We start from the raw sequence: 27,357 nt of genomic DNA on the forward strand, positions 1-27,357 counted from the left end.
TTATTACACCACCACGTCATTCGTGAGTGCCTAAATAAAGAAAAGGAAAGTAAAACCATGTAGACCAGTCTCCACAGCAACTGTGTTTTTCTTTTGATCAGTTTCTAGAGTTACAAAATATAACAATGGTGATGAGGAAGTTTTGAAACAAAACTGAGTCGACTACCTACCTGTTGAAGCGCAGCGAGACATTTGAGTTTTTTAAAATGTTTTGCTAAGCATGCAGTTTGCTGAGAAGTTTAACTGCTTCAACCAAACTAGCTGATATGAACTTCACATATATTATGAAAGTAATGCAGGAACATTTAGAACTGAAACCACTGTTGATTGCAGACAGTTTCATAAACAGAGTCAAAAGGAATCAAAAAAGTCTCTTTCACCTGGTGTGGCTGAATTGAAGAAATTGTCTGAGTATTGCCAGTTCAGTGAGGGCATAATGATGCATTGATAGATTGTTTAGTTTGTATAATCCTATAAGAAAGCATTCAAAATCAGCTTCTAACTGAAGCACACATTGCATTGAAAAGAGCAGTTGAAGTCACTGTTTCAATGGAAACAGCAGCCAGAAACACAATTGAGTTGCAGTCAGCAATGAAAGTGAGCATAAACAAAATTGCAACGACTAAACAGAAACTACAAGGTTGAACAAATTGTGTTACCATTATAGCAGGGGCTGACATACATCAAAGCAATGCAAGTTTAAAGGCAGAACTTGCAGAAAATGCAACGAAGAAGGACACACGCAAAGAGTATGTCAGGCAGACAAAAATAAGTGGGCTGCACAGGAAAGAGAAAAAAATAAGAAGACCATAAGACATTGGAGCAAACTTAGGCCATTCGACCCATTAAGTCTGCTCTGCCATTCCATCATGGCTGATCTATTTCCCCCTCAACCCCAATCTGCTGCCTTCTCTCAACAACCTTTCACGCCCTGACCTACCAAAAATCTATTAACATCTGCTTTAAATACACTCAGAAACCTGGCCTCCACAGCCACCTGTTGCAACAACTTCCACAGATTCACCAACCCCTGGCTAAAGAAATTCTTCCTCATCTCCATTCTAAATTGTCATTCTTTCATTCTGAGGTTGATGTTCCTCCATTCCTCTGGTCCTGGACTCCCACACTATAGGAAATACTCTCCACATCCACTCTATCTCAGCCTTTGAATATTCAATAGGTTTCAATGAGATCCCCCTCACTTTTCTAAATTCCATCAAGTACAAGCCCAGAACCACCAACTACTCATCTGATAAGCCTTTCAATCTTGGAATCATTTTTGTGAACCTCCTTTGAACACTCTCCAATGTCAGACAGTAAATGCATCCATTAGTCTTGCGAGACCATGGGTCTGTGCCTGGAAAGTCTTCACTCTCCAGGGCGTAGGCCTGGGCAAGGTTGTATGGAAGACCAGCAGTTGCCCATGCTGCAAGGCTCCCCTCTCCATGACACCGACGTTGTCCAAGGGAAGGGCATTAGGACCCATACAGCTTGGCACCAGTGTCATTGCAGAGAAATGTGTGATTAAGTGCCTTGCTCAAGGACACAACACGTTCCCTCGGCTGGGGCTCGAACTCACGACCTTCAGGTCACTAGTCCAATGCCTTAACCACTTGGCCACGTGCCCACATGTAATGTCAGACAATGTCAGGCAATCCTTTCTTAAATAAGGGGCCCAAGACTGCTCACAATATTCCAAGTGAGGCCTCACCATTTCCTTATAAAGCCTCAGCATTACATTTTTTTAATGTTCTATTCCTCTAGAAATGAACGCTAACATTGCATTTGCTTTCTTCACCATCAACTCAACCTGCAAGTTAACCTTTAGCAACTCCTGCATGAGTACTCCCAAGTTCCTTTGCAGCTCAGATTTTTTGAATTTTCTCATTGTTCAGACAATAATCTACACTTTTACTCCTTCTACCAAACTGCATGGCCATACATTTCCTGACACTATATTCTATCTGCCACCTCTTTGCCTATTCTCCTAATCTGTGTAAGTTCTTCTGCAGCCTCTCTGCTTCCTCGACACTACCTGACCCTCCACCTGGCTTGAAGGGCCGAATGGCCTACTCCTGCACCTATTGTCTATTGTCTATTGTCTATCTTTGTATCATCCGCAGACTTGACCACAAAACCATTAATTCTGTCTTCCAAATCATTGACATGCAACATAAAAAGAAGCGGTTTCAATACCGTCCCCAAGGAATACCTTTAGTTACCATCAGCCAATCAGAAAAGGATTCTTTATTCCCACACTTTATTCCCTCCTAAATCAGCCAATCCTCTATTCATGCAAGTATCTTCCCTATAATACCATGGGCTCTTATTTTACTCAGCAGTCTTATGTATGGCACCTTATCAAAGGCCTTTAGAAAATCCAAACACACAATATGCACCAATTCTTCTTTGTCTATCCTGCTTGTTATTTCCTCAAAGATTTCCAACAGAATTGTCAGGCTTTGGCCCATTTTATCATGCCTCTCCAAGTACCTTGAAACTATCCTTAACAATCAACTCCAAGATCTTTCCAAGCACTGTGGTCAGGCTAATTGGCTTATAATTTTGTTTCTTCTGCCTCCCTTCCTTTTTGAAGAGTGAAGTCCTCCAGTCCTCCAGAACTATGTCAGAAACTAGTGATTCTTGAAAGATCACGACTAATACCTCCACAATCTCTTCAGCTACCACCTTAAAAACCCTGTGGTCTAGTTGATCTGGTCCAGTCGACTTATCTACCCTCAGACCTTCCAGCTTCCCAAGCACCTTTTCCCTAGTAAGAGTAACTGCACTCACTTCTTCCCCTAACACTCTAGAATATATGGCATACTGATAGTGTCTTCCACAGTGAAGATTAATGCAAAATACTTATTCAGTTTGTCTGCCATTTCCTTGTCCCTTATTACTACCTCTTCAGTGTCATTTTCCAGTGGTCCAATATCATTTCTCACCTCTCTTTTACTCTTTATATATCTGAAAAAACTTTTGGTATTTTTTGATATTACTGGCTAGCTTGCCTTCATATTTCATCTTTTCACTCCTTATAGCTTTTTTGTTGCCTTCTGTCAGCTTTTAAAAGCTTCCCAATCCTTTCACTTCCCACTAATTTTTGCTCTATTATATGTCCTCTCTTTTGCTTTTATGTTGGCTTTGGCTACCCTTGACAGCCATGGTTGTTTCATTTTGCCTTTAGACTACTTCTTCTTCTTTGGGATATATCTATCCTGTGCCTTCTGAATTGCTCCCAGAATCTCTAGCCATTACTGTTTTGCCGTCGTTCCTGCTAGTATCCCCTTGCATTCAACTTTGGCCAGCTCCCCTCCCACGCCTCAAAAGTTCTGTTTACTCCTCTGTAATGCCGATACATCTGACTTTAGCTTCTCCCTCTCACGTCGCAGGGTGAATTCTATCACATTTGTAGTCCTAGAGTCAACTTCTGTATCCACCATGGAGGAGGCCCCAGAACCCAAGATACTACAGAGCATGAGTTGAAATACATTCTATACTGAGTTGGAGTTTATAGCTAAGCAGTGAGGAGGATAATGTAATACTTGAGTAATATTGTTTGATTAAGCATTCTTTTTTTTGTTTACATAATTCGTTAGAGGTTATATGTTAGAATGACGTGACCGGCACACGTCATTTCACCACCACGTCGTATGTGAGTGCCTTACTAAAAGGGAAGTAAAACTATATAAGACTTTAGTTAAACCCCACTCGGAGAACTGTGTTCAATTCTGGTCACCTTACTACAAGAAGGATGTGGATGCTATAGAGAAAGTGCAGAGGAGATTTATAAGGATGTCGCCTGGATTGGAGAGCATGCCTTACGAGAATAGATTGAGTGAATTTGGCCTTTTCTCTTTGGAGCGACGGAGGATGAGAGGTGACCTGATAGAGGTGTATAAGATGATGAGAGGCATTGATCATGTGGATAGTCAGAGGCTTTTTCCCAGGGCTAAAATGGCTAACATGAGGGGGCATAGTTTTAAGATGCTTGGAAGTACCTAGATGGGGGATGTCAGAGTAAGTTTTTCACACACAAAGTGGTGGGTAAGTGGAATGCTCTGTCAGCGACAGTGGTGGAGGTGGATACGATAGGGTCTTTTAAGGGATTCTTAGATAGGTACATGGAGCTTAGAAAAATAGAGAGCTATGCAGTAAAGAAATTCTAGGCAATTTCTAGAGTAGGTTACATGGTCAGCACAACATTCTAGGCCGAAGGGCCTGTAATATGCTGTAGATTTCTATGTTTCTAACTAAGTAGACCATTCACAAACAAGTGAAAAGCTGCAGATGCTGGAAATCCAAAAATACACACAAAATGCTGGAGGAGCTCAGCAGGCCAAGCAGCATCTATGGAAAAGTGTACAGTCGATGTTTTGGAATGAGACTGATCCCTGTCTCCTGTGTTATTCTTTCGATTAGTTTCTGGATTTACAAAACAGAGCAGTATGGCTGCTGCTATCCAGGGTGTGTGGTGCCGTACATGCACTACCTCTGTGCCCTGGATGGGCACCCTGCCCACGATGGTCGGCTCAGTAAGAGAGCTACTGTATCACAGAGGCAGAAAGTTTTTGGATAATAACCAGACCGCAGTATGGTATGGGCAATAGATACGTATGACCTCTGTGATGGAGATACTGGCTAACGAGATAACCATAGCTCTACAGCACACAGAGGATGAGTGGACCCGAGTATCAGCCAAAATGATGGCTATTCGAATGGTTGCTTTGCAGAATCAGATGGCTTTAGACCACCTGGTTGCAGAAAAAGGTGGCACTTGTGCTGTTATCAGTTAAAAATGCAGCACCTACATTCCTGATGAGTCAAGGAACATCACTCACCTGGGTGATCACATCCGAAGTCCGTGGATAAGATTAAGAAAGTGGGGGACTATTTCCATAGCTATTACATTCCAGGGGGAAGCGGGAAGCTGGAGGATTTTTGGAGTGCTAGGAGGTTGGTGGACTACCATATTACATTGGGTTGTGACTTTTGGGCTTGTAGTACGGGGTATTGTAGTTTTGCATTTTCTATGTAGTTCAGTGGGGCAATGGCGGGGCTTCTATTAGCCTGAGGGCCCAATGTCACTGTGTCATGTCTTTCAAGGAGTGACTGGTGAAGGGTTAACTTACTGGTTGAAAGCCATTTATGCCGTGCTGGTCACATTGGCCCATTTGAAGGATGCAGAAGCTCTTTCCCATTGGTTGGCTTTCACACCATGGTACCAGCTTCTAGTTCTGGGCATCCCAGAGTTATAAGAGTAGCATGTGCAAGAACATCAGTCTTTTTTTTTGCTAGGGACTCCCTACCTGACTAGGTCATGACCAGGGCTGAAGGACCATTGGAAAAGTATGCTGCAGAAAGGAGGGTCTGTGCTAAATAGCTAAATACCTGTTTTTTGAATGTTTGTGTTGTAGTTGAGGGGAGGTACCTGTTTGAGTTAGACATGTTGTTGTATATTTACTGTTGTAGTTTTGTAGCTTAGAAGACTAGTGAGTACTTGTTTGATTTAGATACTTGGTTGAATGTTTCACTGTTTGCTTGTAAATAAATATTTAACATGCTAACTTGCAATCAGCGTCTTCTTTCCCACTTACTGAACTCACAAATCTGTTTCCCTGTAACAGAGGGATGATAAGTCAGGCATAAGTGAACGGTGGAACAGACTCAATGTGCCAAATCACCTAATTCTGCTCCTATGTTGTATGGTCTCATGGAAATCTGATGGGTTCTAGGTCACGTGCTGAGGACTAGCAGTGCTTTAATGTAGCGCATATTCTTATCTACTTACTATTTTTCAGAGTGTGGAAGTCACTGTCAAGATCAACATTTATTGCCCATTCCTAATTTTTTTGGAGTAGCTGCTGGTGATGTGCTTTCTTGAACTGTCGCATGCCTTCTGGTGAAGGTCTTCCTCAAGGATGTTAGGCAGATTGTTTCAACACTGAGGCACAGCAACAATGAAGGAACAGAAGTTCCTTTTCAAGTGAGGATGCTAAGTAACTTCAAGTGGAACCTCCAACCGTGGTGTTTACATAGACCGAACATACCTGGTTGAGAGGTCACAGTTCAGGCAAATACTTTCAGAGTAACTGCAGTGCATTTTGCATATAACATACATATTGCAAATACTGTGTGTAGATGGAATATATATGTATAGGGTAGTGTATGGCATATGTGTCAATATGTTATATTGTGTATAATAGTTTTGAACTTACTGCGTATTGCTGTATTGCCACATCCAAGTAGTTGGAGAGCACTCCTTCGTTCTCCTGGCTTGTGCCTTCTTAATAATGGAAAAGTTTTGATTAGGTGTGCCGTGAGATGAGACGCTTACCTCAAAGTCTCCGGCTTGTCCTTCACAGTCCTTGAGTGGCTGATCCAATTTGTGACCAATGATGACCTGGCAAAATGTTGTTAGTGGGAGATTTGGCAATGGTTGCAGACAGACTCTCTTGTTAGCAATAGTTGCTGCCCAGCACTTTTGGCATGCTTGTTACTTGACATTCACCTGTTGACAATAAATTTGAACCTGTTGAGTACTTGCTGCCGTAGTCGTTGACTGGTTCATTGTTAAACAAGTTTCAAATGGAATGCAGCGTTAGGCAATCAACCGTAGACATCACCCCACTTCTGACTTTATGATGAAGGGAAGGTCATTGATAGAACAGCTGAAGGTGAAGAATCCTACAATAATGAATATACACTGGGATGACTGACCAACAACTGCACCCATTATATTTTATAAAGGAAATCACTCTGACTTTTGCAGTATTTTCCCCTTGATGCACCTTGGCTTCAGTTTTACCTGGACTCCTTGACCCCATACTCAGTAAAAAGCTTCCTTGATGTAAAGGGATCACACTCTCACTTCATCGCAAAGTTTTACTTCTTTGGTGCATGTTTGGCCCAGGACTGTGATAAGGCCAGGTGTTGAGTATTCCCCATGAAAATTGACATCACTCTTCAGTTTATTAGAAAGTGTGTGTTATTTTGATAGCACTAAATGCCATTTAGTAAACTGATTGATGAATGAGACTAGACTGGACGATAATTAACAGGATTACATTTGCCCTGCTTTTTATGTACAGCTTCCATATTGTTGGATGGATGCAAGTGTTGTTACTGCCTTGGCACAGGTTGGCAAGAAGTACACATGGTTCTAGAGCTTCAGCACTGCACTCAAGATGTTGTCTGGTCTATAATATTTGATGTATCCAATGTGCTTAGCTATTTCTTAATATCAGAAAGAGGACATGTCCTACTACCTCTTTTGTATTTGTCTGGACTGTGGTATGAAAGCCAGCCATGGACTGAACAGAAAGAGTTGGGAATATTGGTTAAGAGATATAATTCCATAGCTGTGATTATGTCTAGTCTGACTAGACTGTGAGTCAACTCCCACAGTTTTGGAAACTGTTCCCAGGTATTAGTAGAGGTGCCTTTAAATTATCACTGTTGGTTGTAACCATGTTCATTGCCGAGGCTGATTTCATTTTAACCATGTTTCCTTTCATAGAGAATGGATAATACTCGCAGGGGATGGTGAATTGTTTGAATTCTCTACTTCAAAGGGCTTTGGAGGCCAGACCATGTGAGGTATTTAAATGGGAAGTAGGGAGACTTTTGAAAGATCAGTGCATTGAGGGCTATGGGGAACTGACACAGAAGAGGGGGTGAAATGTGAGGAAAGTCATCCATGATCATAATGAATGGTGGGGCAGGCTTGAAGGGCTGGGTAGACTACACCTGCTCTTATTAAGTTCTTAGTGCTTACATATGTTTGATCAACTTTCCAAACCATTCTAGAATACCAGGATCTCAAAGCCAGATTGGCAAGTTCAACAAGATTATATTCCCAAAGGAGTCGTATTGAATTAGGTTTTCATTGTTGTTCTTAAGTAATGCAAATTCTGTGAAACTGCTTTCACTTGGCAGTGGTGGAATATGTAAGAAATTCTAAATTTGAACATTTTATCCTCCGAAGTAAATTGTTTACAGATAACTCATTTCTCTCTGCATCATTACTTGACAGATACTTGGGCTGCTTACAGTCTAAACAAATATGTATTATTTTGTAAATGTATCATAAACCAAAGCGGAAAATTGCTTGCCAGCATTTCATAAGGTGGAATTATTTCAGATGGTCCAGAACTGGTGGTGAGAGTTGTGCAGACTCAGGGAAAATACAGCAAAAAGATAATTACTTTTGTTATCAAGCAAATCTACATTTGTAGCTGGACCATTCTGGTGGACTAAATGCTCTGAACTGAGTATTTCCAAGTCCAATTGAGTTTGAATGATCATTCTTCATTTCCATAGTGTTTGTGAGCTGATAAGCCATGTAGACCAATTTAGTGATTGTAAAGACACTAGATTCTTTGGAAGACCCTAGCCAGTTAGATGGTGAGGATGGGAAGCGTGAATTTGCAGAGAGAACCTTCCAGACTATGGGAACATTAACTTTTATCTGAGAAATTAAAACCAGTTCTTCTGTCCATTTTGCTTATTTGCCCTGAATAGTATAAAGATTTGAATGCTAGGGAATGAGATGGAGAAATTTGTAGGGTGCAGTTCAGTTTAATCAGGTACTCATTTAAGAAAAGTTAGAAATTCTCGCTAGTTTTTTTCTGACCATTCTACTAATATTGCACTTATGTGACTTTTCTCTTTCAAATTCTTCTGACTCATGTCTAATGAATGATATCTGTCCATTTGGTTCCCGTATTGTTTTCACTACATTGTTACTCCACTTTGCACTATCAGAGTGCAGGTTTGTGATACTACTCTTGATCCGAATAAGCATGCATTAGATCCATCCATTAGAGACCAGCATAAGTGACTGGAGAAGCACCACAACCTTCCAAAATTCACACTAGTTTGTGGCAGATACTGGTTTCCCAATTAGTATCATCAACCTCCTCAGAACTCACAGAACTGTAGTAGAAAGAAGTCATTCTCAATCCCAAGGAACTGCTTTAGAAAGAATCTTTGTATTAACTGCATGACTGCAGTATATTTTGCCTTTCTAGTATCAGTGAATCACCTGCATTCTTTTATACCATGCCATTTTATTGTGAGGTATACCATCCTTTCAGGACTTTGTGAAGTGGAAGAAAGCTTAGTTAAAATGGTCTCCAGATAATCTTATTTTTGTCTCTTTTATTAAATTTTCTCTCTTAACATACAGTAAAACAGTACTTAAGCAACTACACAATTTTGTGATTGTTTTCTAGTTCCTACCTTTTGCTTTGTATCCATTTTTGAAGGCAAATCTGAATTGCCTTACTTTCAAGGAAAACGATAGGTCAAATCTATAAATAAATTTTGCATTATTTTGATTTAAATTTCTGAGGACATAATTGAAATTTTATTGTATTTCCCATTCTCTGTATCTTCATTGCTGTCAGATACCAGATGTTGCCTGAACTGCTTTTCAGCATATAGGTCTAATTTTATTTGAGCCTGCTTTGCGTGTCATTTAATCTCTTTTATTTCATGATTTTATGTTATTTTTGACTCAATATACCACTTTGTAGTGTGTGATGTTGTTCTTACAATCATGTCATATTGCTCAATATTTAACAAAACGATATCTCATTTCCCCTATTTGCAGCTGCATTCCTGGATGTTCCAACCACTCTGTAATGTGGAAGAGACAGACTGTATTATCTGTGGGATACATGATAAAGCATTAATATTATCAAAGCTCTGTACCCTGGAAAGCCCTATGACAGCAATAAAAGGAAGCACTTTCCTCTGTCAGAGCAAAGTAGAACTACTTCTTTTTACATTAATCTTAAAATATTTTCTTAAGTTCCTGCTTTGTCATTACAATAACTCTTTAACTGATACATCTGCTGTATGCAGGTACACATTTTAAAATTTTGCTTTTTAAATGAGTATAATCCCAATTATCACAGTTTTTGCTGTAGAGATATTGCAATAAATCCATCACATCATTAGAGGGAAAAAAATGTGTTCTTCTGTGAACATGGCAGTTGGCCAGGGTTGAAAAAAGATGCAATTTAGCTCCCCTGTGCAGGGGAGAATTGTACTGCTGTCAGTGTGGAAGAGTTTGATACAGTAAATTATTTAAATGTAAATTAAGAGCAAAATATACATTGAAGAATATTTTTTCACAAAATTTGCTCCTGTTAAATTTACAAAACTGTGTGCAGACATCTCTTAAATAAAAATGATTCCATCATGTTTATGGTTAAACGTGGATTGGATGCTAATCAGCTTGGTGGCTTAATTTTCCTTCAATGTAGTCCTATTTTGTTAAGTGTTTAATGGTCCACAAATTGTCCAAATGTTTAAAATATTTTCAGTTTCTCTCAGAATTAAAAATTTTGACATGTGTATTATTTCTGTTTTAAATTTGCCTGAGAGTATTGCCAGAAGAAATTTTCCATTGTTTGTGAACAAAAATAATATATTACCATTGATTCATGGAACAATTGCTGGATATATAAATGCTAAATAAATGTAAATTTAAATTGAAATATGAGTCTTGCCTAAACTAATGAATTTTGTGCCGATGTATATTCATACTTAAAGCAAAAGCAGAAAATTTTAGAAATACTTAGCAAGTCAGGCAGCATTCATAGAGAAAGAAGCAGAGTTAACATTTCACATCATTAATTCTGTTTCATTATTCACTTATTGAGTATTTTCAGCAATTTTCTAAATTTCAGATTTCCCTTTCTCATGCTCTTAAATTATGTTTTATGCTATCTCAGTCTCTGTGAACTTTTTGCATATCTTTGTGGGGGGAGGGTGGAAATTTTTGTTGTAGAGAATATTTGCTCCTGGTTAATTTTGCTAAATCATGGTTAGTTTTGATCAATGCAGTACTTTACACATTGTACCCTGTAGCAGCTTCACAACAACATGACATATTGCTACAGGCATCATTTTCAGCTATCTGCCCATTACATCCTTCCAGTAAAATTACTAACACTGTGCCCATTGAGACTCATCATATTCATTTCAATAGGACTCTTGCAGCCAAAGAGAATGATATATCTGAAATGTAGACCCTGTGTCTATTAATGACAGAATTTCTAGGAACACTGGCCTAAAGGCTTAAAAGCACCTGGAAAGGTATGCTAAAGTACCATTCCAGGTGTACTAATAGCTGCTTTTATCAAACATCAGCTGCAGCAAATTTCAAAAGCACCAAAGGCTAAGGCATCAGTGCTACTGAATAGCTTTTATGTGTATTCCCTTATGTATTGCATAACACTGCAGAACACACAAAGAGAAGCAACGTATTGGTCTGAAATTTTGTGTCATAGAGGAGAAAGTAGTTAGTTAGAAAGGTATCGGATCTGGACCTGAGTCAGGGAGGAGGAGGAGGAGGAGGAGGAGGAGGAGGATTCGCTGGAATATCAAGGGAACAGAACTGGGAAGCAGGGAGGTCAATGGATGGGTATGTTCACTTGGGAGACCAGAAGAGAGAAAGTGGGCTTTTAGGTCCCCTGAATGGATGTCCCGTCCCAGGCTGACAGCTGCTCTTGGAGTAATGCTATTGTAATATGGCAGTTCTGCATGTGCCAAACATCAGGTGCCCCTTGAAACAATGTGACCTAATTTTCTAGTCAAAGCTGTAATGGAATCTTACATAGGAATTGTACATGCATGTAAAGCAAAAATTACATCATTCACACAAGTGTAACTTGTGACTGAAAATTCTTCCTGCAAATCCTCACAATCATTGCCACTCCAACAAATACGTTTTTCATACTTTACCTCAGAACAACACATCAGAATTGTTGTGTTATGCTTTTTAATGTTAAATTAAAAAGTCATGTAAATAAGTGACTCATTTTATATTTACTATTTCTTTAAATAAAGATTTATAATTTAACTTGTGTTGCGTTATGAATTTTAATGCTAACCAGTGACCAATGAAACATAAACCCTTTTACCTACATTAACTGATGCCATAACTTAAAAGGAAGGAAAGACCTAGCACTTCATTTTTAAAAAAATTTTGTTAGCATTTGGACCTTCATGATAAACTGTTTAAAAATTATATGATCTGGATATCACTTAAAGATCATCTTTAAAAGTCGCCAAGTGTTGGAGAATTTAAGAAGTTGCTTTGCATTTGGAAAGTAAAATACTTCATGTTTAATTCTATTGGAAAGCAATATTGATGTTTTTAATAGCATAGTATATCAGGAATTACTACCTCGTATTGAATAACCGGAACCTCAAAAGTGCTGAGAGGGACTAAAATTTTGAACATGATTAATTTTGTTTAAAACTGTTTCTACTACATAATGTAAGAGTTCTTCATTGTATCTGTGGAATATAGGTATGTTTTCCATCTTAATATAATTCTGTGTTAGATAACGGAGTTCAATTTTGTCACAAGAGTATTCTATATTTTATTTTTGGCTTTAACATCCCAAAACACACACAGTGGCAATTAATCACAGTTCTGCCATCATCACCGTTACTGACACAGTCATGATCATCAGCACCTTTTCATCATCGTTACTGCTTTTTTTTTGCAACTGCCTCACTCATATCACCATTACCGCTGCCTGTATCAGCTAGATTTTGCCATCTATCATAACTGTCATTACTTTGTGTCTTCTTCTATTAAAGCATTACATATTGACAAAATATATGGTCAACTACAAGTATTATATTTAATGATCTTGAATATTGAATCAGATTATGTCCTTTGTACTATTTGTCAGCCACTTCCTTATCAGCACAATAAATTAATGCATTTGTCGATTTTTTTTAAGTGAGGAAGAGAGTAAAGGTAGGGGGCAGACAATCACTACACTTCTTCATTTTACATGGTGATGTATCATACAGTATTAACACTGTTAAAACAGCAACTAGAAGAATTTTATACAACACATTAATGTGTTTGTATATTAATATTGCTTAATGCAATTTCGCCCCATTAGCATTTGAATGTATCAACTAACACATAATTCTATAGCAACAGTGATGTCTCAGATTGCTAGGATTATGTCCAAAAGAATTCATAAATAGTTTATAAAACAATAAAGATGAGGGAATCTGAATAACATGGAAGTAGATGACCTTATATCAAAAGATAAAATATTAATGGGTCATAATTCACTATGGCAGGGCACCTGGAGGTTTCTGCCGTTAATTAGACATCTCCTTGCATGTTTTGTTTTTTTTTGTCTGGTATCTACAAGCTGATAGTGAAGACAATGGACATCTTTGACCTGAGTGAGCATTATAATCAACTCTATGTCTCCTCAGATTTAAAAGATTGTAAAATAAAAAGTGGAAGGTCTTCATGTAAAATCAAATGGGTAAATTCACTGTTAAATCAAGACCGAATGGAGAAGGAATTAAAGGCAGGATGAAGAAAGGAAAAATTAATTTGGGAAAAAAGGTATAAAAAAGGAAACACATTTAAGATTGTCATTTTTTAAATACTCTAATTGTGTTAAAAATTTACTTCATTGCCAATAAAACAGTTAACATGTTGTAAACCATTAATTTGTTTCTATGACAGAAAAACTCCATTCAGTGTGAGGCAAACAGTAAGATGTCATATCAAACAGTAATTTTGACTATCCTCCTTTCACTGAAGTAACTATTTTATGTACTCATAAATAATAACCAGTGCCTTAACCCATACTGTGATTTAAAAGTAAAAGTCCAAACCAGTATCAGACAAGAAAATATCTGCAGATGCTGGAAATCCAAGGAACACACAAAATGCTGGACAAAATCAGCAGGCTAGGCAGCATTATGGAAAAGAGTAAACAATCGACGTTGCAGGCCGAGCCCCTTCACAAAGAGGGTCTCGGTCCAAATCGTCAACTGTTTATTTTTTTCATAGATGCTGCCTGGCCTGCTGAGTTCCTTCAGCATTTTGTGTGTCCAAACCAGTATATTCTGATATAATCTGTATCAATTGAAACCACATCATTACAACAGATGTAATTGAAATAATCGAAGAACTTCAACAATCTTTAAAAAATAGTAGGTAAATATTTTAAAAAAGTATACCTGTGCTCTTTTGAACTTGCATATTCATCAAAATATTACCCAGTAACAAAATTAGTTGTGAAGATTCTACCCTGAATTTTAAATTCTGGGTTTGTTATCTCCTTCTGTTGTATGCTATTTGGATTGCAATGCATCAAGGTTAAAACCTTTAACATTTAACAGTAAACAGGTTATTAAGAAGGCAAACGGAATGTTGGCCTTCACGGCTAGAGGGATTGAATTCAAGAGCAGGGAGGTCATGCTGCAACTATACAGGGTACTGGTGAGGCCACACCTGGAGTACTCTGTGCAGTTCTCGTCTGCATGTGAGGAAGGATATACTGGCTTTGGAGGCAGTGCAGAGGAGGTTCACCAGCTTGATTCCAGGGATGAAGGGGTTAACCTATGAGGAGAGATTGAGTCACCTGGGACTATACTCTCTAGAGATCAGAAGAATGAGAGGGGATCTTATAGAAACATTCAAAATTTTGAAAGGGATAGATAAGATAGAAGTAGGAAAGTTGTTTCCATTGGTAGGTGAGACTAGAACTAGGGGACATTGCCTCAAGATTCAGGGGAGAAGATTTAGGATGGAGATGAGGAGAAACTGTTTTTCCCAGAGAGTGGTGAATCTGTGGAATTCTCTGCCCAGGGAGACAGTTGAGGCTTCCTCACTAAATATACTTAAGATACAGTTAGATAGGTTTTTACATAGTAGGGAATTAAGGGTTATGGGGAAAAGGCAGGTAGATGGAGCTGAGTTTATGGACAGATCAGCCATGATCTTATTGAATGGAGGGGCAGGCTCGATGGGCCAGATGGCCTACTCCTGCTCCTATTTCTTATGTTCTAACATCTAAAGTGAGTTGTAACAAAGCTAAGAACGAGAGCATTGCTTACAAAATTTTAATCTATGACTTATGGGTAAGATTCATCGTAAGTGAAGGGAATGTAGTGAATACTTCCACCAGGAATTGAGCAAATTAGACAGTAGATGCTGAGTTGGAAAATCAAATTCCTGAAAGCATCTTTGATCTATCTTGTAACTCTGAAGTATAAAAATTATTGAAAGCAAAAAACACAGAGCCAGGAATGAGAGTCTAACTTTGTGAATACTTTAAGAGTGGCACACACTTATCACATGATAAGGTGATAATGTATGCAATTCACATATTTTTACATATAACTCGTAATGAATTATTTAAACAAACAAGAATGCTTAATCAAACAATACATTTACAATATTGCTCAAATTCTACTGAAATATTAAATACGCAACACTCCTCTCTGCTTAGCTATAAACTCCAACTCCATAAATAATGCATCTCAATATATACAGAGTATGCTATATATTACAACTATCAAACAGACATCCACGGCATAGTAAATTTTCAATTGTTCCATTCAGGACTAAAAATTTAATCGCTGTCAAGAGTTCCTTACTCTTGTGGAATAATGTCTTTTCTAACAAGGGAGATCACTCTGCTTGTCAGGAGAAACTTGTGACTATGAACCGATCTCAGGTTCTGGGGCCTCCTCCGTGGTGATTGTAAGGGTTGACTCTGAACTGCAGGAAATGGTTCTGACAGTGGTAGCCACCTTTCTTCTTTATCAATTGACTCTTTAATGAAATGTGGGCATGTGGCCAAGTGGTTAAAGCATTCGACTAGCGATCTGAAGGTTGTGAGTTCAAGCCCCAGCCGAGGCAACATGTTGTGTCTTTGAGCAATGCACTTGATCACACATTGCTCTGCAACAACACTGGTGCCAAGCTGTATGGGTCCTAATGCCCTTCCCTTGGACAACATCAATAGCGTGGAGAGGGGAGACTTGCAGCATGGGCAACTGCCTGTCTTCTATACAACCTTACCCAGGCCTGCGCTCTGGAGTGTGAAGACTTTCCAGGCACAGATCCATGGTCTCGCAAGACTAACGGATGCCTTAATGAAATGATGTGTTGTCTCCATCTGATATCAGACACAATTGCCACTGAGTAGGAGATTTGTCCAGTTCTGTCCTTAATCTTTCCGAATACCCACTTTTGATCACCTCTGTAGTCCCTCATTGAGAAGGCTTGTCCAAGAGTGAAACATTGAACCTCCTTGTTTGAGGAGCCTTCAATTTGTCTCAGCTGTTTATCCAGCATACTCCTTTTGAGATTCAGTTTGAGCAACTCTGAGCATGAACGTAAGGGACGATCCAGCAACAGCATAGCTGCTGAGTTGTTGGTTGTGGAGTATTACAATATGCAAGGAGGAAATTGGTGATCTTCTGATTCTGTGTCAGTGTAGTGTGTTTGGCTGATATTGCTTGCAGTGCATTCTTTAGACTCTGGACAAACCTTTCCAACAAGTCATCTGTAGCTGGGAGGTGTGGTGCAGTTGTAATACGTCTTAATCCATTCATGTTTAGGAATGACTGAAACTGTTCCGCAACAAGCTGTGGTCCATTGTCACTGGCTAACTGTACGCAAGCACCAGTCCATAAAAAGAGGCTTCTCAATATATCAACAGTGTGAGGCTGTAGTGGAGGCTATCGGGAACACTTCAGGCCACTTTGTAGCTGCATCCATTGCTACCAAGAAACTTGTGCTCATGAATGGTCAGGCAAAATCCACATGAATTCTCTGCCAAGGCAAAGCAGATCATTCCCAGGGATGGAGAGATGCTGCTGTTGGCATTTTCTGGATGTGCTGGCATCCAAAACAGTACATGGCAAGCTGCTTGATCTGCTGATCGATCCCAGGACAGCAGACAAGTAATCAAGCCAACTTTCATTTTGACCACACCTAGATGACTGGCATGTAGCTCATCCAACACTCTAACTCTCAGCTTGGATGGTGCCACAACTCTCAATCCATACACAAGGCAACCTCCATCAAGGGAAAGTTCATCGTGACACTGGTGAAAATGGGGAACTAGAGTTTCTGCTGCACCTTCCATCCATTGTGGGTGGCCGTGTAGACCTGAGACTGTATGGAGTCTTTTCTGGGTTTCCTTTGGATCATTACTGCCATAATAATGAGACTTTCTATTTGTGTTTGGGAATATGGAGTGCCCTTTTTGGTAAGTTTTTCTAGTATTTCCTTTTCCAAAGGAAAACAGGACAATCCACCAGCATTTCCATGATCAGTCACCTTCTCAAATTCAGTCTTGTAATTGTATCCTTCAAGAAAAAGAGCTCATCTTTGCATCTGTGCTGCTGTTGTCAGTGCAACATTTCTGTGGATTGAAAATGGACACTAATGGTTGATGTTACTAATGAGGGTAAAAACCAGACCCAAAGATTCTCTGCCAATTTGTATGTAATTTACTCTGCAGTGGTAAGGGAACATGATGCAAAAGTGTCCATTTCCATCACTCTTAACATGTGACATGACTGACCTATACCATAAGGCAAGGCATCACAGGCAAGCTTCACTAGATGATGTAGATCATAATGTGTGAGTACAGTGTCCAACATCAATATTTACTGTATATTTTTGAAAGCCCCCTCACACTGCTTTGTCCATTGCCATTTCTCCTGATCTGCATTAATGAGTTCAAGGATGGAGTACAGTAGCCAGGTTTGACTGGAACTTGTTATAATAATTGACAAGTCCTACAAAGGAGCACAACTGCGACACAACCTTTGGCCTTGAGGTACCCACCACTGCTTGAATTTTCTCAGCACACTTCTGTAAATATTGTGTGTCAATGGAGGGACCACACTAAGTGATGCTTGGTTTAAACTTTCACATTTGTTGTGTCGTCCTCTGAGACCATAATCTCAGAGGATTAGCACTGTCTTGAGATTTTGGAGATATTCCTTGTCATCCTTATTAGTATCAATGACGTCACCCAGGTAACACTAAGTGCCTGGGCAGCCTTGCAGCACCTGGTCCATAGATTTCTTCCTGAGTCTACTCCAAAAATAAGCCTATTATAGTGATAAAGCCCTTTGAGAGTGTTTAATGTGAGAAACATTTTGGATTCTTCTTCAACTCCATCAGGCCTCAGCTAAATCCACTTTGCTGAAGTGTTTCCCTCAAGAAAAGTATACAAATATATCCTCTATCCTGGTCTACTTGCTGTACTGGGTTGATGGTAATCTTAATATCACTATAGATTCAGATAGATCCATTCTTCTTAGCTACTGGGACCACTGGCATTGCTCATGGGCTTCACTCAACCTTGGAAAGAATTCCTTCCTTCATGCATTCTATCTCACTGGCTACTTTATCATGGATCATTATAATAAACTGTATGGGCTTTGCAAAGCTCCAGTGTGGCATTTTCATTTAGCACTATTTTACCCTTGATACAGTTGAGTTTTCCATTGCCATCCTTGAGCACCGCTGTGACATCACCCAGTGCCTTTCTTTAATTTGCTTTCAGTTGACTCTGTTGCAGGGAATGTGGCATACAAATGGTGGATGGATCTCCAATCAAGTTGTAGTTGTCTCAGCCACTCGCATCCCCACAATGCTGGCCCTCCTGTTTTCACCATATACAAGCCCAATGTGGCTTGTTAGTTGTTGTATTTCACTGTTATGGATGTCATCCCCACAGGAGTTATCATTCCTCCAGTATAAGTTCTTCATTGGATACCTGCAGGCTTCAGTTCAGTATCATTGAAATACTATTCAAATTCGTTTTGTGGAATGACTGAAACAGCCAGCGAGTGTCCAATTCCATTTTAATTACTTTATCATTCACTTCTGGTGTGAGCCAAATAGCTTGTTTATTGTTATTTTTCATATTGTAAATCTCAAAGCTATCCAGACCTCGTCACTCTGATCATTATCTGACTTTTCATCAACAGAATGCAGATTAGTGCTCTTTTTGAAACTGATTCTTGACTGTTTTATCTTTTTCTCTTCCCTGTGCAGTCCATTTATTTTTGTCTGCCCAACGTGCTCTTTGTACGTGTAGTAGTTTTTGCATTTCCTGCAAGTTCCACCTTTAAATCTGCACTAACCTGGTGGATGGGAGCCTGTGCCACAACTGTAACACAATTTGTTCAGTCAGGCAGGTTCCTGTTTAGACATTGCAATTTTGTTCATGCTCACTTCATTGCTGACTGCAACTCAGTTTCATATTTGTCTTCTGTTTCCATTGATAGATTTAATAAAGCAGTTGAAATTGCTGTATCAAAGGCAAAAACTGCAGTTTTAAATCTAAGTTGTGCTTTAGTTTGGAGCCTTTTTTTAATGCTTACTAGTAAGATTCCAGATAGTAAATGATCTCTCAGTGCATCATTAAGCCCATCATTGAACTGATAATGCTCAGACATTCTCTTTAATTTAGCCACTTATGCTGAAATGGACTCACTTCCCCTTTGATACAGCTTGTGAAACCCAAAACATTCTACAGTCAGCTATGGTTTAATTTCTAAATATCCCTGCATTAATTTCACAATAGCAGCAAAACTCATTTCAGCTGGTTTGACTGGAGCAGTTAAACTTTGTAGCAAACTGTATGCCTGTAAATTCAATGCACTCTGCAACATTACAATAGCTTCTTGTCAGTTATTCCATTTGCTTTAAAATACTGCTCAATCCATTTGGTGTACAAAATCCAGTCAGCTGTTGTGTAATGGAAGGCATTAATCGTTCAGATGCACCCAGCCAGTTCTGCTCTTTTTTTTTGGTGATTATTATCACCCGGTATTCACTGTTTATGAACTCGTGAATTCTCCTGGGGTCTGCCTTTTTTTAAAAAAACTCGATTGTCTCTGTCTCCTTTTCTGAAGAGACGTGCTGAACTGCTTCTTCTTTCACCTGACTCGTCCTGCTTTTTTAAACTCCAATGTCTCACTAGGCTTCAACCAGTAGGTAGTCATCTCAGGTTCATTTTAAAAATACCTTGTCACCATTGTTATGTTTTGTAACTTCCAAATATAAAATTAATTAAAAGCAAAAAACACAGAGCCAGGAATGCTAGTCTAACTACTGAAATATTAAATATACAACAGTCTTCACCTAAAGTTATTCCAGTGTATGTTTAAAGAGCTTGAACTGGCTTGCCATTCCATTAAGAATGAATGAAAATCCTGGATGGATGAGGTAAATATATTTACTCCACACAAGACAGGAATAGTAGTGAAGAAAAGAGTGGTGTCTATTACAAGAAGAATATGGATCAATTTGATCCTGGTGGAATATCCAGGAACAAATATTACCCTTTTTTGCCTTTCCATGGGGAAGAAGAGATTTCAAATAGCTCCTTTATCTCCATTTTGCATGGCATCTTCCCATGCAACAACTACCTTTTTACCTCTTCCCATCCTACAATCTAGGAGCCCAAATGTGCCTTTCAGGTAAAGTAACAATTTATTAGTACTTCCAGCTTAGCATGTTGCATTCAGTGCTCACACTATGGTCTTCTCAGTGTTGGGGAAGCAAATGCACCCAAGAGTTTTGACCCAAAAGATAAATGTTCTTTTCCCCCCCAGAGTTTACTTAGCCCACTAAGTTCATCCAGTAGATTGTGTTACAAAAGCATATACAATCTCTTGTACCTGAAGACCTGGTGAGTGTTTAGTGAAATCCTTCCATGTAGTCTAAAAGGATGAGCCATATCTTCCAGATTCTGTGATTCTCCTTCCCACTCGGTGAGTTTCCTATCTTTGATCTTTTACACTGTTCCAACAAAATCCAGTATAAATTTAAGGAAAAACATTTCAATCTTTTGACTGAGAACATTGCAACCTTTTGGATTCAACACCAAGTTCTTCTGTGTAAGGTAATCAGTCATTATAATATTGCATCTTATACACCATACATTTTCATCTCTTGTGTTTTTAATTTAATTTTTCCCTTCCTATTTAAACCTCCTCCACTCATGCCTTTACCACATTCATCCACCACAGTTTATATCCTTCAATTTCTCCTGGACTTCATCTTATCACAGACAACCCTTTTCTTAATCTCTGGCTCTCCATCTGTAATCCCCTTCCTCTGTAATTCAACAGTTGTTTCATTTTCTACTTCTCCCACGTCAATGAAATATTTCTATCTCCTTGATGTTGCCTGGCCTTGGGTGCAATTCCAGCGTCTTCCAATTTGAGTTTGGATTTCCAGCACTTTCTAGATCGGCATTAATTGTTGTAAGTTTCTACCACTTTTTGTTTTAATCATAAGAGTTTCAACATCTTAAATATTGTTTTGGTTGATAGATGAACGGAATCTGTCATTTGTATTTTGAATGCTTTGAATCATCCCAGTTGTTGAGATGAGAAAGATTTTGGGATGATGGCAGACACCTAATAGAAGAGACAGAGAGTCTGTTTATGGTCCTCAATGAGAGCCTCCAAATTGGAAGGGAGTTTATGAATGTGCGTAAAGGGACTTCATAAAATTAGCAGGTGGAAATGGGCTTTGCACAATTTGTTCCTCAGCAACATGGAGGAAAACGGAAAAAATCAGGTTTCTTAGGATGTTTTCAGGTGTGGGAACTGGTGGATCCATTTATGGATCACAGATGACATCGGAGGCAAGCAATGGCTTTTAAAGGACCTTTGGCTCAAAGTCAATGGACAGGAGTCCAAGGTTTAGATACTGAACATATACGGGAGTGGTAACGTTACTTGAATGATGTGTTGCAGGAGGCACTTGCATCCCCTAGTGCCACACAGTAGTTTTATTCAGAAAATTAGAAGGCATGGGATCCAGGGAAGTTTGGCCGGGTGGATTCAGAATTGGCTTGCCTGCAGAAGACAGAGGGTGGTGGTGGAGGGAGTACATTCAGATTGGAGGATTGTGACTAGCGGTGTCCCACAAGGATCTGTTCTGGGACCTCTACTTTTCGTGATTTTTATTAACGACCTGGACGTGGGGGTAGAAGGGTGGGTTGGCAAGTTTGCGGATGACACAAAGGTTGGTGGTATTGTGGATAGTGTAGAGGATTGTCAAAGATTGCAGAGAGACATTGATAGAATGCAGAAGTGGGCTGAGAAGTGGCAGATGGAGTTCAACCCGGAGAAGTTTGAGGTGGTACACTTTAGAAGGACAAACTCCAAGGCAGAGTACAAATTAAATGGCAAAATACTTGGTAGTGTGGAGGAGCAGAGGGATCTCGAGGTACATGTCCACAGATCCCTGAAAGTTGCCTCACAGGTGGATAGGGTAGTTAAGAAAGCTTATGGGGTGTTAGCTTTCATAAGTCGAGGGATAGAGTTTAAGAGTCACGATATAATGATGTAACTCTATAAAACTTTGGTTAGGCCACACTGTGTCCATTTCTGGTCACCTCACTATAGGAAGGATGTGGAAGCACAGGAAAGGGTACAGAGGAGATTTACCAGGATGCTGCCTGGTTTAGAAAGTATGCATTATGATCAGAGATTAAGGGAGCTAGGGCTTTACTCTTTGGAGAGAAGGAGGATGAGAGGAGACATGATAGAGGTGTAAAAGATAATAAGAGGAATAGATAGAGTGGATAGCCAGCCAGCACCTCTTCCCCAGGGCACCACTGCTCAATACAAGAGGACATGGCTTTAAGGTAAGGGGTGGGAAGTTCAAGGGGGATATTAGAGGAAGGTTTTTTTACTCAGAGAGTGGTTGGTGCATGGAATGCACTGCCTGAGTCAGTGGTGGAGGCAGATACACTAGTGAAGTTTAAGAGACTACTAGACAGGTATATGGAGGAATTTAAGGTGGGGGCTTATATGGGAGGCAGGGTTTGAGGGCCGGCACAACATTTTGGGCCGAAGGGCCTGTACTGTGCTGTACTATTCTATGTTCTATGTTCTATGATTTCCACAAATTTGATCACTGGTCAGGGAAAGACGGGTATGTCACATGGGATAGTGAGGAGGGAATGAGAGGAAGGTACAGAAAATATAAGCATAGATATATCACAGTAAGTAAAGCTGGATATTTAAGACTCATTGTTTGTGTGCAAAAAGCAAGGTAACAAGATAGCTGAGCTGATGGCACTAACAGTAACATATGTTCGGTCTAATAGCTGTTCACAGACCTGGTTCCAGGTTGATGAGACTGGGATTTCAATTTATTCAGGGTCACTAAAGAAGAGGATAAAAGGGAATTGAAGTTGGATATTGCCATTAATCAAGGAAGGAATCAATGCAATGTTGAATGGTAATGTAGATGCGACAGGTAACAATGTAGAATTGATTAGGGTGTAAAGAATGAAAGAAGACATTGGTGGAAGTAGTCTTTAAGTTGCCAAGGTGCTGCTTCTTGATAGGACAAAGCAAAGGATAGGGAAATATCAAAAGCATGTAAGAAGGCAACTGCAACTATCAAGGTTGATTTAAACTGCAGGTAGATTCAACTAATCAGATTGGAAAGGATAGTTTTAGGGGAAGTGTGGAAAACAGTATGTGGGGAAATGAGAAGAGTGTAAAGCAGGAATCAGATAGACAAGTCCCACTGTGTTTGTTTTTCCTAGGATCACTATAAGTCAATTATTTAGACATAGAGCTGGAGGGTGTTGTGTTTAAATTTATAAATGGTACTAAAATAGGAAGCATAACAAAAAATTTGTGGAGTAATTCAAGAACACATTAAAATGGTAGAATGGGCAACAAAATAACAAATGAACTTCATGTCTGTAATTGAAGAAATATTTTTTAATCAAAGGTAATAATATTATGTTTGGGGTTTAGGTTTGCAATCAGTTAAAAGCAGCTCTTTAAATTAGTACCAAATTATTGATACTTGAACAATAGCATTTCCCAAATAAATGATGAATTATTCCATTTTCTAACAAGAGTATTGAATCTAAAGATGATAATTCTGAACAAAACATCCACAGTTGCATTGTGATGGCTTACATCCTGTATCCAGTAGGAAAAGAATGTTGAGAAAACGGAGGAGGCAGTGCTGATCCACTAAAACACTGTCCAATATGAACATTTAAAATAAAAAGATAATTGGAGAGAAAACGCAAACACGAGGACATCTGCAGATGCTGGAAATTCAAGCAACACACATAAAAATTGCTGATGAACACAGCAGGCCAGGCAGCACGTATAGGAAGAGGTACAGTCGACGTTTTGGGCCGAGACCCTTTGTCAGGACTAACTGAAAGAAGAGATAGTCAGAGATTTTAAACTGGGAGGGGGAGGGAGAGATCCAAAATGATAGGAGAAGACATGAGGGGGAGGGATGGAGCCAAGAGCTGGACAGGTGATTGGCAAAAGGGATACGAGAGGATCATGGGACAGGAGGCCTAGGGAGAAAGAAAGGGGGAGGGGGGAAGCCCAGAGGATGGGCAAGGGGTATAGTGAGAGGTACAGAGGGAGAAAAAGGAGAGAGAGGGGGGGGGGAAATAAATAAATAACAGATGGGGTACAAAGGGGAGGTGGGGCATTAGCGGAAGTTAGAGACGTCAATGTTCATGCCATCAGGTTGGAGGCTACCCAGACGGAATATAAGGTGTTGTTCCTCCAACCTGAGTGTGGCTTCATCTTGACAGTAGAGGAGACCGTGGATAGACATATCAAAATGGGAATGGGATGTGGAATTAAAATGTGTGGCCACTGGGAGATCCTGCTTTCTCTGGCAGACAGAGCGTAGGTGTTCAGTGAAACGGTCTCCCAGCCTGCGTCGGGTCTCGCCAATATATAGAAGGCCGCATCGGGAGCACTGGACGCAGTATATCACCCCAGCCAACTCACAGGTGAAGTGTCACCTCACCTGGAAGGACTGTCTGGGGCCCTGAATGGTGGTGAGGGAGGAAGTGTAAGGGCATGTGTAGCACTTGTTCCGCTTACAAGGATAAGTGCTGGGGGGGAGATCGGTGGGAAGGAATGGGGGGACGAATGGACAAGGGAGTCGCGTAGGGAATGATCCCTGCGGAAAGCAGAGGGGGGGAGGGAAAGATGTGCTTAGTGGTGGGATCCCATTGGAGGTGGCGGAAGTTACAGAGAATTATATGTTGGACCCATAGGCTGGTGGGGTGGTAAGTGATTACAAGGGGAACCCTATTCCTAGTGGGGTGGCAGAAGGATGGGGTGAGAGCAGATGTGTGTGAAATGGGAGAGATACGTTTCAGAGCAGAGTTGATGGTGGAGGAAGGGAAGCCCCTTTCTTTGAAAAAGGAGGACATCTCCTTCGTCCTGGAATGAAAAGCCTCATCCTGAGAGCAGATGCAGTGGAGACGGAGGAATTGCGAGAAGGGAATGGCATTTTTGCAAGAGACAGGGTGAGAGGAGGAATAGTCCAGATAGCCATGAGAGTCCGTAGGCTTATAGTAGACATCAGTAGATAAGCTGTCTCCGGAGATAGAGACAGAAAGATCAAGAAAGGGGAGGGAGGTGTCCGAAATGGACCAGGTAAACTTGAGGGCAGAGTGAAAGTTGGAGGCAAAGTTAATGAAGTCACCGAGCTCAGCATGTGTGCAGGAAGCAGCGCCAATGCAGTCGTCGATGTGGCGAAGGAAAAGTGGGGGACAGATACCAGAATAGGCTTGGAAGATGGATTGTTCCACAAAGCCAACAAAAAGGCTGGCATAGCTGGGACCCATACGGGTGCCCATGGCTACACCTTTAGTTTGGAGGAAGTAGGAGGAGCCAAAGGAGAAATTATTAAGAGTAAGGACTAATTCTGCTAGACGGAGCAGAGTGGTGGTAGAGGGGAACTGGTTAGCTCTGGAATCCAAAAAGAAGCGGAAAGCTTTGAGACCTTCCTGGTGGGGGATGGAAGTATTTAGAGACTGGACATCCATGGTGAAAATAAAGCGGTGGGGGCCAGGGAACTTAAAATCATCGAAAAAATTCAAAGCGTGAGAAGTGTCACGAACATAGGTAGGAAGGGATTGAACAAGGAGGGATAAAACCGTGTCGAAGTATGCAGAAATGAGTTCGGTGGGGCAGGAGCAAGCTGAGACAATGGGTCTACCTGGACAGACAGGTTTGTGGATCTTGGGTAGGAGGTAGAAACAGGAAGTGCGGGGTGTGGGAACTATAAGATTGGTAGCAGTGGATGGGAGATCTCCTAAGCGGATAAATTTGGTGATAGTGTGGGAGACAATGGCCTGGTGCTCCTTAGTGGGGTCATGATCGAGGGGTAAATAAGAGGAGGTATCCACGAGTTGTCGCTGTGCCTTGGCAAAGCAGAGGTCAGTATGCCAGACTACAACAGCACCCCCCTTATCGGCGGGTTTAATAGTAAGGTTAGGATTAGTGCGGAGGGAGTGGAGAGCAGAGCGTTCGGAAGGAGTGAGGTTGGAATGCGAACAAGGTGTGGTGAAGTCGAGACGATTGATGTCCCATCGGCAGTTAGCAATAAAGAGATCCAGAGCTGGCAGAAGACCAGAGCGGGGTGTCCATGAAGAAGAGGAGGGTTGAAGACGGGAGAAGGTGTCATCGGTGGGGGTGGGACAGTCCGTGCTGAAGAAGTAGGCTCCAAGACGGAGCCAGCGGAAGAAGAGTCCAGCGTCATGGCATACGCGGAACTCACTGAGGTGTGGGTGAAGGGGGACAAAGGTAAGGCCCTTAATGAGGACAGAGTGCTCTGCCTCAGAGAGTGGAAGGTCGGATGGGATGGTAAAGACCCGGCATGGATGAGAAGTGGGATCAGAGGGGGGAGGGGGGAGGCTGGGGGTGTCAGTGGAGAGGAGAGGGTTGAGGTGAGAGGAAGATGGAGCCTCTGAGGGCCCAGGAACTGACGGTGGGATCTGAGGGGGACGGAGTTGCAGAGTGGTGGTGGGGGAAGGGGAGACGGGAGTCACAATAGCAGCACATAAAGACCTGGCCTGGAGTTCAAGGCTGGAGTCGCAGTTGGTGGTTGCGCAATCGCTTCGAATGTGTCCATGGTCATTGCTGGAGTCTGGGTTTTGATTATTCTCTGGGTTGCTGGAGCCAGTGAGGTCAATGGCAGGAGCCGCAATCTGAAGTTCATGCCTGCTAGCGTTGGGGCCAGCATGCTCTGGTGTCCGCAGATGTAAGATCTTGTGATCCTTGCCTAACACGACAAAGTCAAAATGCAGCGATTGCAGGCATGGATCTGACGGAGGATGAAATAATGGGCAGGTTCATTACAGACGGCGAAGAAAGTGTCCCGAAGGTGTGGAAGGGTCTGGGATAGGGATGCCAAGTACCTCCTCATGGCAGAGAGGGTCGCCTTCAGAGCTTGACGGGAGAAGCGGCGAGAGGCAGAGTCAATAAAATGCGAGTACCTGGGATCCTCAGAAGGTCCAAATTGAGAGGCTCGAAAATGAATCCTAAAGCCAACTGGAGTAAGTTGGCGGTGGAGACACGTCCCGAGGAAGGACATATGGCTGTAATAGCGAGCCTGAGTCAAAATGTGGTCGAAAAGTTGAAGGGCTTAAGAAATTTTAAATGGGGAGCAGTGAGAGATGGTCTGTCCACCAGAGAAAGCAGGATCTCGCAGTGGCCACA

This window comes from Mobula hypostoma, chromosome 16, assembly GCF_963921235.1.
Source record: "Mobula hypostoma chromosome 16, sMobHyp1.1, whole genome shotgun sequence".
Taxonomy (NCBI): domain Eukaryota; kingdom Metazoa; phylum Chordata; class Chondrichthyes; order Myliobatiformes; family Myliobatidae; genus Mobula; species Mobula hypostoma.